We start from the raw sequence: 18,580 nt of genomic DNA on the forward strand, positions 1-18,580 counted from the left end.
CCCTGCTGCCTTTCCCACTCTCCCCGTTTCTCTCCCGGCGTTCCTTTTTTTCTTTGCCAGCTGGTGATCACCCCAGACATCACCTGTCGGCACCAGCTGAATATAAGTGCAGCTAATGAACCGTGCCGGTTTCACTCTTTAATTGTCCCGCATCTGGTGTCCTGCAGCAGGTAAAAGGCTTTTAAGAAACGTTTGGATGCTTATCTTGCTGGGATCCTTTGACACTAGCTGACTTCCTGCCCCTGGGACGGGGGCTGGACTTGATGATCTTCTGAGGTCCCTTCCAGCTCTAATATTTATGAAATCTATGAAATAAGTTTTTGTGAGCCTGGCTTTATTTAATCAGATAAAAGCGCTCAGGCTCGAGAAAGCTTCTATCTGATTTAGTTAGCCTATAAGGTGCAAAACTACTCTGCCTTCTGCCTGACTTCAGACTGACATGGCTAACTACTTACGTCTATATGGCCTCTGCGGTGAGTCTAGGACAACCATCTCCTGTGAGTGCATTTGAATGCCTCCATGCGTAAAGATAGTTATTATTCCTTTGGAAGACACTAATTAGTTAATGTTCAGCAGTATTGCAATTTGTTCATGCAAATGAATGTTCGAGTTTTCAGTATAGGTAAGATAATCTCTTGACTCATTACATGGTGTAACAATGCATCCTAACAGAAGGGAGACCTGCATTTTGAACTTGCATTTCTTGCTGAGATTTCTGCCCCTGCAGATGCCATAAACTCTTATTCTCTCCCTTGGGAACATCTCTCCATCTATGGGAAATTGGGTTATTTAAAGCCATGTTTATTAGCTTGCAGTTACTGTGATCATCCTTGCTCTCTTACTCTCCTACAAAATTGACAGAGCCAGGTTTTAAAAAAACCTTAAATCTAAAATACCCAGCCCTTAGTGACAAGGAGCTGCAACAGACTGGGGAGCTACAGAAAGGTAACTTGTAACAGGGGTGAAATTCCAGGTGATGCAATGAGCTGGTTTCTCACATTGGGAGCTTGAGGTTACCTCCTTCATGGGAATGGTTTTCACTCTGAGCAGCAATTGAGAAAAGCAAGGGAGGTCAAAAAGAAAACCAGAAGGCTGGAATTATCATGCAGCAGAAATGTTATTGTGAATGAGCTGTACATTTGCACAAAGAAAGGAAGCAGAGCAGAAAGAAGACATGTCCCAGATTTCAAGGAGGACTGCAAGCAGTCATCTATACCAAGGTAAAGCATATATATCAGATGATGTTCTTTCCTTGTTGCACCTTTTGGCTTTGAGAATTGTGGCTTCCTTTACCGCTTCCTTTACTTTATCAGAGTGACATAAAGAGCCTATGTTTATTTTGAAAAAGCTCACAGTGTTAAGACAGTATAAGCAGAGAGCTTAGTGCTGGAGGGACAAGTCATATTGCACACCATGGAGAATACATGGCTGGAGCAGTCTAATGAAAATGCTGAGCATACACAGCTCACAAGGACTTCAGGTGGAGTCGGATGGTGCTCAGCCCTTAAGAAAGCCGTGCCCCTAAGCGTAGCTGTGAATCATTATCATGGTTTCTGTTTCCTGGTTGTTTCTTCTCCTGTGGGCATTCTTTCGGGTTTAGCATTGTCCACAGTTGCCATTGAAGTACCTGTGGCTCCATCACCAGCCCCCAGAAACAGAAGGGCCCCCATAACCTCCTAATCCCCCAATAGCTATAGGGGCCTCCATAGCCAGCTCCAAGGAGAGCAGCCCCTTGGGTTCCCTCAATACTGTGCTGAGGGAAGTAGCTGAGGATAGGTCCGGGGAAGGTTATGATGGATGGGGTTGGCTGGATCATGACCCTGGAGTTGGGGTACTACCGGCTGCAGGGCTCATTGCAGTCGTCAGCGATGTGCTGTGGGACAGCCACCTGTAGGGGCTGGAGCAGATGCCAGAGTCCAGGGCTGGAGAGCAAGCCATCTTTCTTCAATGGGGAAAAGAAGGCTGAAATACACAGTACAGAGAAGGATAAAGACAGGTTACAAACTGAGAGCTCAAAAGCTCAGTGAACGTTTGTGCTAAAGAACGTACAATTTGGAAAGACAAAATGTGACAGTACTGACTTGGGTGTGGAAAGTGGGCTCTGTTTGATTCAGATTTGGCTGGAATCAGGGACAATGATTTGATTAATTGATTCGTATCACTGTTTCAGATTTGATTGGGTCGAATCCACATCTGAAGATTTGATGCTGATTCAGAGAATCAGTGATTTGGACATAGACATAACTTTAAAAGTTCTTTCTATATACCTTGAGGTACCAGCACAGCTCATGATTGCTGCAGTGCTGGGGCGCATGGAGTGTCCCACAGGAGTGCGGGGCCTCTCCTCCCCACTGTGTGCTTGGCAGTGAACCTGTATGAGGAATGGAAGTATTTCCAGTCCACTTCCGGGTCTGCCAGGGAGCATGCTGCCCCCCACCTGCCCTCAGCCCCCCTAGCTCATCAATTGGTGCCCCCCCAGATCCAGGAGGCAGCATTCACCAAGCCGGGGTGGTGTGGGGTGGGGGGCAGCATGCTCCCTGGTGGACCTGGAAGTGGACTGGAAGTGCTTCTGGTCCACTTCCGGGTCTGCTGCCGAGCAGGCTGGGGACCCCCCCCATGCTTCTGTGGGACACTTCATGTGCCCTGGCATCACAGCCTGCTACCTAGAGGTATGTAGAAAAAACATTTAAAACTGTGTCTATGTTCTTATCTCCAAATCTTTCTGAATCCCTCCAATTCAATTCGGAGAGATTAAAGGGTCTCCTGATTCAATTCAGATTTGGAGATTTGGCCTCTGAATTGGGCCAGATCTCTGCTGAATCGAATCAGGGACTGAAGTTTCGCACAGCTCTAGTAATGACCTCTCACTGTGTTGAATAGCAATGCTGATTTTGCTGTTTCTAGTCCTCTGATTTTACTTCCCTTGACCTCCTCCCAACCAGCCCATTTGTACCCATCTTCCCTTGTGCCCATTTGAGAAAACACCAACTGTAGCACATGCAAAGGGCACCAAGACCCCTTTGACTTTTTTAGTGCACTTTTAAAATTCCTAGCTTCAAACTAGACTGGAATAATGTAAGCTCTAACATCTGCACAGAAAGCAGCATGAACACTGGTACTGCCGAAGTTGGATAAAGTCCAGTGGTGGAACCAACCTGTGATACAGTCAAAACACAGTCTAACTTATGATACAGTCTAAAGCACCACCAAGTCTAATTCCTAATACAAATGATGTGGTGTGAACAGGAACAAATGGGAGGCATTTCTTCTAAACCCTGCTAACACAAGCACAAGATATTTCAAAGCCGACTAACACATGAATGCTCAAATTGCATTCAACAGAAATAGGAACTTTCTGTCCAAGTGCGTTTTCCAGGGGGAAAAAGAGAGAGAGAGAGAAAATGATCATTTTAAGAGTGAGAGGCACAAACACTTGCCAACAACATCCAGATAGCTACAACGAGAACAAATTGAACTGGACCTACCTAGTTGACAGAAGCAAGAAAGTTGGGAGAAATGGTTGGAAGAGCTCTGAGCTGTGAGGGCTTTTGTACAATTTATGAGACCACCTGGAGGATCTGAGACAGCCCCCGTGCATGGGGCTGTTATTAATTGCAAATGTCACAAAGGTAGTTTTGTAATGCCTGCAGCTGAGATCATCGTTTTCCTCAGTGTTTGGGATCATTAGTCTGGTCACAGCCCTCAATGATACAACGTGGCACTTTACACCTGCACATGTCTTTCATTTCAAGGCTTTTATAGGCCAATAACATTCCTGGCTTCATTCTGCTGATTTCAGTGGAAGGACCCTAGGAATGCACTGATGGGCTGTCCGGAGCAGCATCAGTGCTGCAGCTTGCTGGCCCATACCAGATGCCATGCTAGGTCCTTCCCGTCTACACTAGTGTTGGTAAAGGGGGTTGTGAGTTCATTTTGAAACTGCTGGGAAGAAAAGAGTTTATTTGGGTTCAGTTCTTCCACACCCAGTGGGCCCAGTCCTAGCCTACTGGGAATATGAGAGCCATACAGCACTCTTCAAATGAGACACATTAATCTGAGTTTAGGAAGCACTGTGACATCCCTCATAATGAAAAAACCCCTCCTAATATTGTTGGTTTTGGTTTATTCACTAATTATAAGTACTACATTTACATGAAGGAGAGGGTCATGGATGAAGACAGATGCCGAGATAAAAATGAACCCATTCACTCTGACTCCTCAGGACACATGCTAACCAATGGAACACGTTAGAGCCCATTTGAAAGTAACATGTCCTGTGAAATAAGAATAAGCATGCTCTGCTTCCTATTACATCTAATATAGGGGGTAAGTCTTATTCTTTTAGGTACTTTCTGTGGGGGTTTCTGTTTGTTTTATTTTTACTCCTGGACAAGTTCTCTTTTCATCTTAGCATAAAGAAAGACTGATGAACTAAAACGGTCTATTTAGACGTGGCCCTTTATACCTGATCTCCAAAATGAACTCCAGAGAATAACTTGGTTTTCCAGGCCAGTATTATTTTGCAAATCTCAATACAGCGTTCAAGTAGCAAAGATTTTTAGCTGTATACTAAGGTTTGTAAGCTCTGCTTTATGGGTAATATGACAGCCTCTCCCATCATGACCCTGAGTAACATTTACCTCTGTGTGCCTCAGTTTATCCCCATATAAAACACACCCTATGGTACCTGCTTTGAGGCTTCCTTGGAATTAAAACCTTCAAAGCACTACACAAATGCTCGTTAATCTTTTGTTGGCTGTATTATTATCCTATTAGTAGGCTTTTAATGGAAATGTTATGTTGTTGTGATGAAGGCTGTAGTTATTAGAAAAAAAAAGTATGTCATGAACAGCCTTAAAGTAAATGCAAGCAATCTACCCTACCCTGCATGGGCAGTAGTTTGGGCTGTGTGTCACACCCCCAAAATCATTCTTATTATTTCACAAAGGTGTTTTTGCCAGAGAAAGCTCCAGCAGCAACCCTACGTTATCTGCATATTGCATTATCCCTATTGCATAGCCACCGCACCTTTGCAAATGTTCTCACTCCATCCCCCCTCTGCTCCTTCCTGGCCGTTTCAGCTGTGTTTTCTCACCATCCGCCTGTTCCCGCAGTGGTACATGGATGGAGAAGTAGCGGCTGATACAGAACAGGTTCCCCATTTTACCAAAATGACTTCACTGCTTTGTGCTAGCCATCCATCTCTGCTCAACCCATGACAGCCTTGCAAGGGGCAGCAGTGAAAGTTTGTGCCCTGCTGTTCACCCAGGTCCATCACTGGTGAGAAGGTGCATTAAGAGCAGAAATTCTGATTATTCTGATGTCAGGTCTAGCCTTGGGGAGAGGATGGCACAGAGTCCCTCATAAATCCCTGATGAAACTTATGTAAAATGCCTACTTCGGGTCTTTGTGGAACAGAACACTTTTAGCTCACCTTCCCCCACAGGGGTTGCATTTCAAACTATAAGGTCTGGTAAAAAAAAGGCTATTACGATCAAGGGCATGACTCCCACTGATTTCAGTCGGGGTAAGGTCGGAGTTGGGGTACTGGAGAGACTGATCATAGAGAATAAAGGTTTACTCTTTCAAGGGTGCTGCAGGATGGGGCTGTACAATGTCAAGCAGCAGCAGTGTCCTGAATGGACAGGACCACACTAGAGTCCTGTGCATAATGACCATTTTGTGTTATAGGGACACGTCTGAATTCCTTCAGATTCGGCTGAAATTGGAAAAAGACAGGAATGTAATTGAGTCATGGAAGCTGCAGATGAAAGGTGTTTGAATGCTATCCATGTAAGAGTAGGACTAAGACTGGTTTCATTACCAGCAACACTAAGATGTACAATAATATTCGTTCCAGGAGTGATGCATGGCACCAAATTTGTTGCCTCACTAATGAGGACCACATGTACAAAGGGTGTCATTGACCCTCGAAGCTCTCCTCAACGTGGTATAACAGTTCTCACATCTCAGCATTCTCCCAACCACTTCTCTTGCCTAAGTCTCCTTGGTGAACTGGGTAAGTCCAACTCAATTTGCTTTCTTTATAACCTATGAAATGTCTTACTGGGGATTGTTGCAGCTTACAAGGGAATGCTACAAACATTCTCCAACTTTTAGGAGTGCCACCTAGACTCTTTCTGTGACTCTTTTTCTAGTTATTGAGATATTGGTGGGTTCTGGCTTAAAACTCTCAATGCACATTTCAAGAGCCCCTATGAAATCCCTTTTGTGGTGGGTGATGGGGCCATAGGTACCTCACTGGCAAACGTGGGCCATGCTAAACCCCACAGGAATGGCCACAGAACAGGGCACAACCAAAAAACTGAAACCATAATAAAGATTCATGGCTGCACTTAGGGGCAGGGCTTCCCAAGAGGCTGAGCACCCCCAGACTGCAGCTGAAGTCCATGGGAGCTGCATGTGCTCAGCACTTCTATTACTCTGCTCCCAACATGTATTCTCCATGGAGTGCTTTATGATGACTTTTCCCTCCACCGCTTTTCCAGCTCTCTGCTTCTGCTGCTCTTAACACTGGCTGTGGCTCTGAAGGCACTTAATGACCTTTCTGTCTGTCTGGCAGGGATGGGAGCAGGAGCCTTAACCTGGCCTTAATTACCCCTACATTGTTTTTAACATCTCTTCAGGAGAGGGGAAAAAGTCCTGGTGGGGCAACAAGAACTTATGTCCAGCATGGCCTAGTCTAGGAACAAATTTTACCTCTTGCTTCTACCCTTTCAACTCTGCCCATCTAAGGCTATCCCAGTTACACTGTTTGTTCCCCTTCTTTGATACTGCTTTGTTTCCTCTGACACCAGAAGTGACAAAGCGAGTAGACGGAACTTGATAATAACTGGACTGATTCTAAGACTCAACACCTTCAAGACAGAAAGAGAAATATCTGATCTGAACCACCTCACCTTGCTATGGGGGCTTCATTTCAGGTCCTCTAGGAGTCCTGGAAACAGAACAGTTGTTTTTTTGTTTTTGCCTTAAAAATGTATTGCTGGAACTGCAAGCTTTGCTTCTTAAGAACATTAAAGGTTTTCTGCATTCTAAGACTGGCCTTCTGATTTTCAGTCTCCCTCCCATCTTCAAGCACTGCACTGGGGAATATTAATTCCAGCATAGGAGCCAAACACGGGCTTATCCATGGCTTACATTCCCATCTAAGGACATTAACACCGGCAACAACATTGTGGAAGCACTCTGCACAGGGCTGTTTTTCACTCCTGGCAGACGCACTCATGCATACGTAATAGATCCTTCCCCTGCAACGATGTATGCCTGTTTCACTTGTCCCTGTCACTTCCTTAAAAGACTAGCCCCACTGCTCATGTGGGACTCTCCTGAAAAGTAATTCCTATTATTGGCAATTGTTTTGATGTTTGTGTCCAACAGGAATCATTTGGGGATTTTTCCCAACCCACCATACAATAAGCAATGCATTTAATGTGTTGAATGATCTTTGGATGATGGCTACTCAAAGACATGACTTAAGAAATTGCCTTACTGTGCAGAGATGGAAACTGAAGCACCAAGGTGAAAAATTGTCTCTACAGAATGTGGCGGGCCAGCTGGGGGCGCTCCTGCACCGAGCCACCCATCTCACTGCACCTTACCAAAAGCCAAGCTCTGAGTGCCTCCCCAGGGATGCCTCACATCTGGCCGACATCATTCCTGGAACACACCTGCAACCCTGGTGTAATCGCTGCCACCACCCAGGGGCCTGGTCTTTATTTGGCACTGTGCCCCCTGAGGTACACAGGCCTTGCGCACCTTGAGGGTGTTTGGCCAACCGTGAGAACGTGGGGTGCTTCCTTAAGCCTGAAGCACATAATGTAGCCTCTCCTAGTCAGCTGAGCATAGGGAGCTAAAGGCATGCTCTCTCCCTCTCCGTCTCCCTGCAAGTACCACCGAGCTTGTTATAGCAGAGAGGTTTATTGGTTAAAGAGGGGAGGTTTGGGGAGAGGTACAGGTTAGAGAAGTGTCAAAGAATAACTGAGAGCAAACAGCATGGCTTGGTAGTCTTTTATTATGATTCTACATTACAGAAAGCTATATTTCTAGGTAAGTTTCAGGTAAGTTACTCAGAAGTATCATCCAGAGGCTGACTGACCTTCATTTGCAGGCAGGCAGTTGATTGTATGTCAGTGAGTTAAATAACCTTTCTGACCTCACCTTCCAGGCCCAGTCAAAGGCAGGTGTTGTTTGATGCTGACCAAAAAAGCATCACGGTCACCTAAGGGTGTGACATGGCTCAAGCCAATGCCCCCATGCCATGAGGTCAGCACTTAAAACAACAGAGACTAGGGTCACTCCCTCTGTACCTGCTTCAGGTCATGTAGCCATAACCCGGGGCAAGCAGATTGACACACAGGTGAGAAGACAATGACAAGGAGGGGGGGGAACCAATAGAGGAGACTGGGAAGAGATTGGGATGGAATTTTTCCACCCGGGACACTTGGAAATGTTTCTGCTCGTATCTCTAACCTTGTAAGGGTGGATGCTAGGGAAGATATTGAATAGGGCATGGGTCACTTAGATATATCCAGTTCACTGACTTCTGATACTGTTGGAGACAGAATACTAGGCTAGATGCATCACTGGCCTGAGCCAGTATGGCACTGGTTATCATCTAATGTCCCATAAGTCTCTGGCAGAGCGTTACTAGAAATTCACTACGTGTGCTCTCCTGTCCCTTTGAGCATTTTCTCAAGCCAATATTGCCCTGGAAAAGTTGGGACTTACCTTTGTGACCAGAAGTTTGTTTATGAAGACAGAAGCTGAACTCTGCAATATCTGAACCTTGTTAATCCCCATCATTAAGAACAAAAGCATGTGGGCATTGCTAAACAGCTACGGGTCCATGGGGCCCTTCATACTGTGTCGTCTCATCTCACAGGGTTCAACATGAGCAATTACTCTCAATGAGATGGCCACAGTACCCTGGGCATCCCCGGGATCTTTCTATGGGCACTGTGGGATGCAAGCCACCCCACAACAAGCCACCAGCTCTCTCACACAATCTCAGCTTAGTTAGGTGAGCAAACATGATTCACAAGTTAAAGCCAAGATTTCACATAGGAGCTCACAGTGTCCATCATTTTTGGACCGATTTTTGCAGACATTCCTGGTTTTATGCTTGAGAAGATAATGCTGGGGTTTTCAGGCCCATGAATGCATATGGGGCTCCCTTCTTTTTAATTTGATGGAGATTGCAGCATAAGATTTAGTTCTGGGCTTTGAGATTCCTACACCACGACCCTGTGCTTTATCTGTGTCTGACCCTTCCTTTGTGTTTCAGGTTGGCCTTTGTAGCTGAAAGACCTTTCTCCAGAAACCTGTGCTACACCCCTTAATGCATCAGAATGTGCCCCTACTTCCAGAGGTTCCCCAATGGGAAATCTAGACATCCCAAAATCCTGAGTTATGATGAAAACTATGAATTAAGATGACCTGGTAATGATCAAATAAAAGAAAACCGGTTAAATCTCAGGCAGAGGCAGTTTCTCTCTTTTATGCCTTCGTTTAAAAACTAGAAAGAAATGGTGTGTGTTTCTCGATAAAACAGAACATAAATTATAGAAAAGTCCCCTTAAAGCACTGTGTCACTGGGTTTTAAACCAGCCTTCACACTCTCAGAGCTCTGTAATGGGTCTTTGAAGTAACAAAGAATCAGCACTTCAGGCTTAATACCAGAGGGAGCTTAGCTGGAGATGCTTGAGAGGAAATTATCATACAAGCAAGGTAAAGCACGAGGAAGGCATTTCTGGGCCTGTTTGCAGAAGGGGTGAGCGCACGTCTCTCCCATTCACGTCAGCTGGAGAAATCGGAGCTCACCACCTCTGCAAGCCATGCCCATAATCTCAGCCGTCTATCCACATCGCTGCCTGGTTGTTCCCTGTCCCGTGGCCATTCCTCCAAGGTTTCGCATGACGCACAGTTGCCATTGAGGTACCAAAGACGCTGTTCTGATCCATTGGGTTTTTTTGTGTGGGATTACAAATATCAGCTGCAGTTTCTCAGCAGCACAGAGTTAGTGAAATTCCTTTGAAACCAACTGCTAGCCTGGCTGTTTTCTTTCCAGAAGAGCCTTTTTTTCACATATGTGAGTCAGCTAGTTTGCCAAGACAAGTGATAATAATTTTCCTCATATACCCCTACCCCAGCCTGAATGAAACATTTTCCAAAACGGATGGGAAATAGCACTCTTCCCTGAAACATGGGATGGGTTCCACAGTTTCAGTAAGTGCTTTGAGGAGAAGGGGGCTGGAGAGGGGCTGGTCAGCAGAGCAGCTTCAGGGGACTAGAGCAAGGGACAGAGAAGAAGAGCTGGGACCCAACATGTGGTTGAAAGCAGGGGCAGCAGGTCATTGCATCCCTGATTCTTCTTTCTGTCTAAGTTGGCCTTTCTGTGGCTGTCATTGCAACCATCAATAAGGCTTGACTCTTACTGCAGTGCCCCTTCTGGATCCCTTAGCGCCTTTACCTTCTTTTTGTTGCTTTTGTTGCAGCGGGTGGCTGGCAGGTATTTGGGAACCCACACGTGAGGTTGATATTTCAAGGGCATTTGAGACACTAATGGCCAGAGTGAAAAAGGGACCAGTTGACGCAATTCTGTACCATGTCTTGTGCAAAAATAAGGTGTGGGCAGTCATTCCCAAGTTTTGACCCTTGATCCCATCAGAACTGCAGATGTGTCATGTTTCCTCTGCTCCTTGCTTTGTTTCAGGTTTGCCTCCAGCACAGCAAGATGTTTGACAGCCTGGACATGATCGAAGATCTGCCTTACCAGGGCCAGTCTGACTGTTTTCCCCACTACTGTAGAAGGCCAACATATACGTGTTGTTGCTATGACTGGTCTGGCGTGGTTGCTGCTGCTCCATACAACCCCGGATGGTGCTGTAGGAGCAGCTCTGGAAGCTGCTGGCTATGCTAAATCCAGCTCAAATATCCATGGCACTTAGAGCAATGAGGGCATGAAAACGCAAGATACAGATTCACAGCTGACCTGAAGGACTTGGCTTGGAGCAGTGCTAAGCACTCAGCACCTCCATTGTGAGGGCTTGACATTGCTAAAAATCTCCCTCCCTCGTACATGTGTTTCCTACGCTTTGCTTTGTCACTCTAGGAACTTTAAATTCTCTGCACCATTAAGCATTAAGGCCTCTTCATGCTGTGCTGTCATGTAAAAGGAAGCCACCACCTCCCCAGAGTCCACTTGCAATCCATTACAGACCACTTGACACAACCATGGTGCTGTAGAAGATGTTTGATGTCAACAGGAAAGAGATGCTCTTTTATCCTTTTGCTTCTAGTTAGAAATTTAGCTACACAAACTGCATCATGGAGAAGCTGTTTATTCCCCTCTGTACCCAGTGCTTTGCCTCATGTGACATTATTCATGGATGAAAGTCATCAATAAATATATGTAAACAGCTTGGTAGTAAAAGTCAGGATGCAAAGAGAGAAGCACACCTTGCACAAAATGGGCCAGGTGCAAAATACCAATTGTGGCCCTTTGGAAAACCTTGGGAGTTCTTCTTTCTCCTCTGTCCCTGTCTGTGTCTGCATACTCAACTTCCTCTGTGCATTAAAATTATTCTGTAGCTTAATATTTGCCTCCTGGGTTTTTTTCCCTCCCTCTAATTCCTTACTTGGAAACCTGTTGTTGAAATCCCTTCCTGTGCAGAGCCAAGCACCAGGCATGACATAATTCCCACTGAAGTTGTACACAGAGATAAAAAAATCAGCCCTGGAGCATGTCTATGTGCCCTGGTCTGTCCTCCTACCCCAGATGGGGGGTTTGCTGTTCTCTCTCATATAGAGCACCCGGTCCTTTTCAGCCACAGCTCCATTACTGATAATACTGCGCTTTCTGCATTGCAGAAAGATAATGCCAGCTCTGTAATCTCTCTATCCCTTCCCTCCTATAGTATTAAAAACAGAGATGAGCCTCAGGTCTTCCACCCAGTCACTTGCACCTGCCAGCCTAGTTTGGCTGAAAGCTTGTCAAAAGTAAGCCAAACCCAGTCTACACAGAGCTGATTGCAATCCTGGTTTTGAAAACAAATACTGTAAAAAAGGAGGAGCCACGGGCCTGTGTGCAACCCACTGGCTACATGTAATTGGAGGCAGTAGTGCCCTGTTCCCTTTTCCTGTAATTCAGGTGAGGAAGCTTTCCTCCTGTAGGATTATAGGGGAGAATGGAGACTGCTGAGTTGCTTGAAAGACCTGGAGTGTCAGAGGAAATGAAAAGCAAGATACAAATGCATGGCTGATTTTACCACCATGGCTTTCAGCAGTGCAGAGCACCCAACATGTGGCAATCCCAAACACTCAGCAGCTCTGCAGATATAATGCCATATCTAGTCTTATGGTCCCATTTATCATTCTCAGATACCTGTTGTGCATCCAACCACTGTATCTCAAACTCTCCAGTGACAAGAAGAGAAGAAACACTTGTGTATGGTTTTGAGGCTTTCCCTTCGGTCTGAAATTTTTTTTTATTTTATTTTTTGCTCTGCATGACTTCAGATTCTCTTTGTGTGGTCCACTTCTAACTCCTATGACATTATACTTCATGAAAGTCTCCTTTGTCTAGTTCCTGTGTATCAGTTGTATTCCGTGTTTTTGCCATAAGAATTTGCATGTCATTTGCCCAAAAGGGATCTAATTTGGGGGATTTGCAGGTTTTACTGCCTGATTTAATACAACTGGAGGAATATTGAGTAGCGCCCACATATATAAATGGGGAGATCTGAGCTCCCATTATTTGACATCTGTGACCCTGTATCATTGGACTTATTTCAATGCCATATTTGCCTGTGACTGTGGGAGACCGAGTTCAGCAACTAGGGGCATCCAAATGTTTTCTTTTCCCAAATTGTTAAGACTTGTATTCATCATCAGCTTGTCTGCAATTCTGCTGCTTTAAGTTTATTGTTGATCCCTTTTATCTTAAAATTCAAAGGAGAGTGATCTGCAGAGGAAGAAGAATAGATTTGGTGATGAAGGCAGAATGGCAGATGTTGGGCTCTGTTGCCAGAGCTGGATTTATGGAAGTTCATAAGGGATGCAATCCTCCTGCTTTGGGACATCACCCAACAGTAAGACTAGGCCAAGCTTTGTTGCACTAGAGACTAATTACTTTTAGGGTCAGATTATCCTGAAATTACAATTCACAGGGCTTCTTATGTCATTGTCTCAAGCACAAAGCACTGAGCAATTTCAGCATTCCAGATCATATATCTTACAAGACATAACAACACCTTGACTCCCACTGACATGTGACTGGAGTTAATGAGTACTGCGTGTAACGGGGCCTTCTGGGGCCGATCTCCACACGGCCCACCCACCTGTTCTTGGGCTAACTGCCCACCTTCTCACCCACCATACCTTGGTCTTAATTGATTAATAGATGTAATTAGGCAGGAGGCTGCCCATTTTCTGCCCTGCTGCTAGGGGGCAGTATCTGCAGCTCCATTCCCTCCCTACACCACAGCCCATGCCTCGCAGATGACATCATGATATTCTCATACGTGCCAGTCCCTCATGATGGGGCCCAGAATCACACTGTAGGACCCCACCTGAGTTCCTCCCTTCAGGCAGACTCTGCCGCCATCATACCGGGCCATATACCTTCCTGCCACAGGTTCCCCTTCTGGTGTGGTCCCCTCACTGGGACCTTCGGCTCACGCTAGCCCTGGCCCACCTCCAGGCCAGTCAGGACTCCAGGCCCCTGGCTCTTGGGTGTCCCTCTTGGTGGGCCTCCTTGCCCTTCTGACCCTCCTGGTCCTGGCCCTGGCCCTGGCCCCCACCTGGGCCAGTCAGGGGAAGCTCTGGCAGGCCTCGAGGTATGACCCGTACTCTTTTTCCAGGGTCCCCCTCTCTGGGTCCTCCTTTCACAGACGTGGGGAGCTGGGGTTACCTCACACCACAACTGGTGCCTCAGGCTCCCACAGGGGACTCTCACTCCCTCCCTGGGCAGCAGGTCATGGTACTACTACTGGTGTTATATTCAACCCAAGTCCTGCCTCCCAACACTGGAGGACTTACTGGGGTCAGGTCTCAACTCTCTCTCTGGCTGAGCCCCCTCTCCCTTCATAGGGCTCCTCACACTGCCCCCCTCACACTGTAATACCCCCTTTGCTCAGGGTCTTGGGGCTTCCCTCCACAGGTGGGCTCAGGTGGCTGCAGCCATGCCTGGCCCCAACTCTCCCCTTCAGGGTCTTGAAGCCCCAGAGGGCTTAGGCAGCTTTGGCCACACCTGGCCTCCAACGCCCCTCCTCAGTGCTTGTACCCACACAACTGCCTTCAATGAAATACAACCTATCCAAAGGTGAGGGCTAGGGGTTAAGGCACCCCAACCCACCTTTCACCAGGGTGATCACTGGCCTGGCATTTCCTAGGGACTCCCGCACCACTGGGAGCCCCACCAGGCCACCCACTCCCAGCAGGGTGTAGTTTCCAGTCATACCCAGGACCAGGAGCCTCCTACCATCCCCCACAGATCCTCCCTTGCCTCCAGATGAAACTCAACAACCCTCAGACTAAGCAGTATTGTTGCTTGCCTTCCAGCACCCAAACTGCCCTGTTTATATAGGCAGCCCTGAGCCTAAAATGGCTGCCCTCATTAGGCACCTGGAGGCTGCCAGCTCCAGGGCCTTAAAGTGGAAGGCACACATAGTGCCCTGCCACACTGTGTCTCATTTCCAAAATCTGTAATAGAAGAGTGCAGAAGAACATGATGGTTATTCTAAGTGCAGGCCAGCCACTAGTGGCTTTATGGTGAAAATGCAACAGGATTTCTATTTAGGGTCACTTATTCCAAAGGCCCAAAGGCATGTGCAGCAAGATTCATTCACAGATTCACCCTTAGAACAAAAATGAGTTAGCTGGATCCATGTATTAACAGTTCCAGCTACATTAGCCCAGGGAAAGGATTTTTAAGGTGTCAGGTAACTCTAAGCAGGGTGTTCACTTGCAGCCAGTAATACCTCACCACAAAGACAAATGGGCAGACCCTTCAAATCAACTGGAAAGTACAGGAGTGTATTAATGATAACAGACAGCAACAATAGTTACAATAATTACAAGACTGTTTACACTGATAAGTAACAAAACAGAGAACAGAGCAGAACAGAATGATGTTGCACATGACACTGGCACAGGCACAGGGAGATTCGCTGTGATAGGGTCTCAGGGTTTCAGGCCCTGTGCTTTCAATAAGAACAACACTGATTCCCTACCACCCAGGAGATTTTCCCCTCTCCAGGGTACTCCTTCTCCTTCCATCCAGGGAATGAGTGATACGGTACTTAAAGAGGGATGGCCCACCGGCACCGGTCCTGGTCTGTCTGCAGTCCTGGAGGGCTCACCAAGGAGTTTTGCTCCACTGGGATACACACTCACCTCCAAACACACCACAGACACTGGACACCCACAAAACACCCTTCATTTCATCCAGGCTCAGACTCATGAGACCTAAGCAGTCTCTCTTCAGACACTAGGCTCAAACTCTCTCTCTTTCCTCAGAGATGCATCAAGCTCTCTCTCTCTCTCTCTCTCTCTCTCTCTCTCTCTCACACACACACACACACACACACACACACACACTCACTCCATTCCTTGCACACACAAAGCAGAGCTCTAGACCCCATTTAACCTTTAAAATTACTCCACATTCACAATCTAATCACCTCTCTAGGGTACCTGTCACTCAAACACTCATCCAATTGGTGCTTCCATCTGTCATCATATTGAAACAAACATTAATTTTCAAACTTCTGACCAAACATCATCCACTCTACCTCAGGGAATAGTGGTCACTACTTCTGCCGCCCATAACCCTGCTGCCAGGTCTCTTCTGCGCATACTAATGTATGGATTTAGGTCAGCCCCTCCTCAGGGTGAAACATTTCCTGCAGAACCGTGACCTATTGCACATGTGCAGGACTTGAGCTTTTAACATTACAGCATCACCTTTGGATTAGCCAGGGAAGGAAATGTGTCATCACTATGCACTCTACAGCTTATACTCATCATGGCTAGGGGCAGAAATTACACATAAACTAGTATAAGTGATTGGAATTTGATTCATATCTGTAACACAACAGAAGTCCAGTGCATATAAATCACTTTCAAAATGGTCAAAACCCGTTTAACAAAAATATGGATGGATGCAGCAGGTTCAGCTGATTTAAGGTAAATTGGTTTATTGAGCTTTTGTCCCACATCCCCATTTCTACTAAAGCAGGGAAAATATCTGGAAATGAAGCTTTATGGACCAGTGGTAGTAGTGGCTTTCAGGTTGCAGGGTTAGAAAACTTTCTGTTTAAGGACAAAATGTCCAAATGCTCCAAGGATACTTGTATACACCACAGGTTTGAATCCTCTTTAAATTAAATAGGTTTATACACTTTAAACTTGTTTATTTTGGACAGTTGCACCAGTGTTTGCACACACTAGGTTTTGAATGAATTAAGCTCAGTCTCCAGCCAGCGCTGCAGGAGAGTGGGCTGGTCCAGCAATGCCCCCCTTGGCCCAGAGTCCCCTGTCCCATACCTCCTCACTTGTGTCCATGCCTGTGCCACAGGTTTCTGTCAAGCTGCACAAGAGAAAAAAAGGTGGAAGCAATTCAAAAGCGAAAGTAACTTAAAGGGGTGAACTATAAAAAAGTCACAGCCATCTGGTGAACAGAGAGGCTCATTACACCTCTTTGAGTGTCTTTGTGTTTGTACACAACGAATCCATGGATGAGATGCTTTAATTCCCAGTGAGCCAAACTAAACTATGTCCAAGGAGTTTTACTTTAATACATAAGGAAGACTTTTAATGAGTCTGGAAAACCTGCTTGTGCAAACGGACACGCAGTTGCAGGACATGAAAGGGCAAAAAACATGGCGTATACAAAGGCCCCAAATCCAAGATATCCTCAGGACTTCTTAACAAAAACCACTAGGGCAATCAAAGAAGAGATAAAATATACCCATCCCTAATGAAATGTTTTGGTGATGAATTTTCTGTTACTTGTGGAAATTTGGGATATGTCCTGGAGAAGATGTACACAGGGGCTGAACTTGAAGTATGGCTCTGATGCTTTCACCAAGACATATCTTACGAGGAATAAGGCCAACAGTCTGAACCATAAGGCACATCTACACGTTCATTAATGTGCCATGGTTACTGTGCATTAAGATTAGTACCTGTAATAACAGCTATTAAGTAAATGCATAGTAACCAGGGCTACTGTGCAGTAGGGCTGTGTGAAGCTTCGAGTGCTGATTCGATTTGAAGGAGATTCAGCCTGATTTGAAGGCCTAATCTCTGAATCCAAATCAGAGGGGTACCAGTTAAAAAGTCTGAATTGATTTGAAGCTCTCTGAATTGAATTGAAAAAGATTTGGAAAGCTTTAGTGATTTGGGCAGTCCCCACCCACTGCAGCAGGGAGCTGAACCTGGACTCCGAGCTGGTAAGTAGCCGGCGGAGGAGGAGAGGCTGGAGAAGGGGGAAGAGGATGATGTGGGGACTCCCGCCAGGTTCCATCCCCTGCCTGCTCACCCAGCTCCCTACCCCCCCGATCATCCCTGACCCCTGCGTGTTCCCCCAACCCCACTATAGTTGCCCTTTCAGACTTGGCTCCCAGTGCTTTAAAAAAAAGCCCCCACTCACAGGATGTTGCCCAGTGGGAGGATGATCCCCACTACCCCTGACTGCTTGGGGGGGCTCTTCCATGAGCTCCTGGCCCCCACTCTACCAGCCCCCCCATGGCTAACCTGCCCACCCCAGCTTTTGCCCTTTAAGTAAAAACAAACAAAACCTGAACTCACCAGCTCCTGGAGCACCTTGGGGCTTCTAGTGCCTTGTGGCAGAGCCCCTCATACAGCGTGGGACAGTGGGGAGCACTGGGATAGCCCCCCCACACCTGGCAGCAGCCAGTGAGTGGAAGCTTTTTTTCCCCAAAATGACAGAAGCTGGGACTGGGTGGATTGCCCATTGCCATGGCTGTGAGAGAGGGCAGGGGATGGGGCCTGTGTGATTCAGAGATTCGGCTGACTCGGCAGCAGCCACATCAGCTTTGTCCGAATCGATTCAGGACAGTTACTCAAATCACCGAATGGAATCACTGTCCACCAAATTGGCCAAATCCAAAGTGAATACTAGCAGCTTTGCTCAGGCCTACTGTGCAGTAGCAGTGGTGCATGCCTTTTAAGTGATGTTAAAGTACAGAAGACTTATTCTACTGTTCATTAGGGCGATAGCATGACTTTTGCTATGATGTGCTAATATGCGGTAGACTTCATTGCTAAACTGAGCATTTAGCTTCTCAGGTAGAGGTGCCCATGGGACAAGTATATAGTCCTGTAAGCACTGGATGGAGGAGTGACAAAAAAAGATTTGAAAAGCTCTTCCTTTCCCCAGGGTTATTCCTGTTTGTCTGGGGGCCGGGACCAGAACACAGGAACCCCCCACACCAGCTTCTGTGCTTGAAGAGTCTGGGACCCAGGTTGACCGTTTCCTGGGGGAATGCCAGATGCTGTTCAGGAGGCGGGCACTAGCACTCCTATTGCATAA

At 46.5% G+C, this 18,580-nt stretch overlaps 1 long non-coding RNA gene across 1 annotated transcript; it reads left to right on the forward strand.

The window, feature by feature from the left end:
• The first annotated feature begins 1,162 nt into the window (after window positions 1-1,162).
• Window positions 1,163-11,578, forward strand: LOC149861055 (uncharacterized). Its single transcript, XR_016443244.1, has 3 exons — window positions 1,163-1,220; window positions 5,861-6,019; window positions 10,736-11,578. It is a non-coding gene; the product is annotated as an uncharacterized LOC149861055 (long non-coding RNA).
• The last annotated feature ends 7,002 nt before the right edge of the window (window positions 11,579-18,580 follow it).

This window comes from Crocodylus siamensis, chromosome 6 (genome assembly GCF_052110815.1).
Source record: "Crocodylus siamensis isolate JL-2025a chromosome 6, ASM5211081v1, whole genome shotgun sequence".
Lineage (NCBI taxonomy): Eukaryota > Metazoa > Chordata > Crocodylia > Crocodylidae > Crocodylus > Crocodylus siamensis.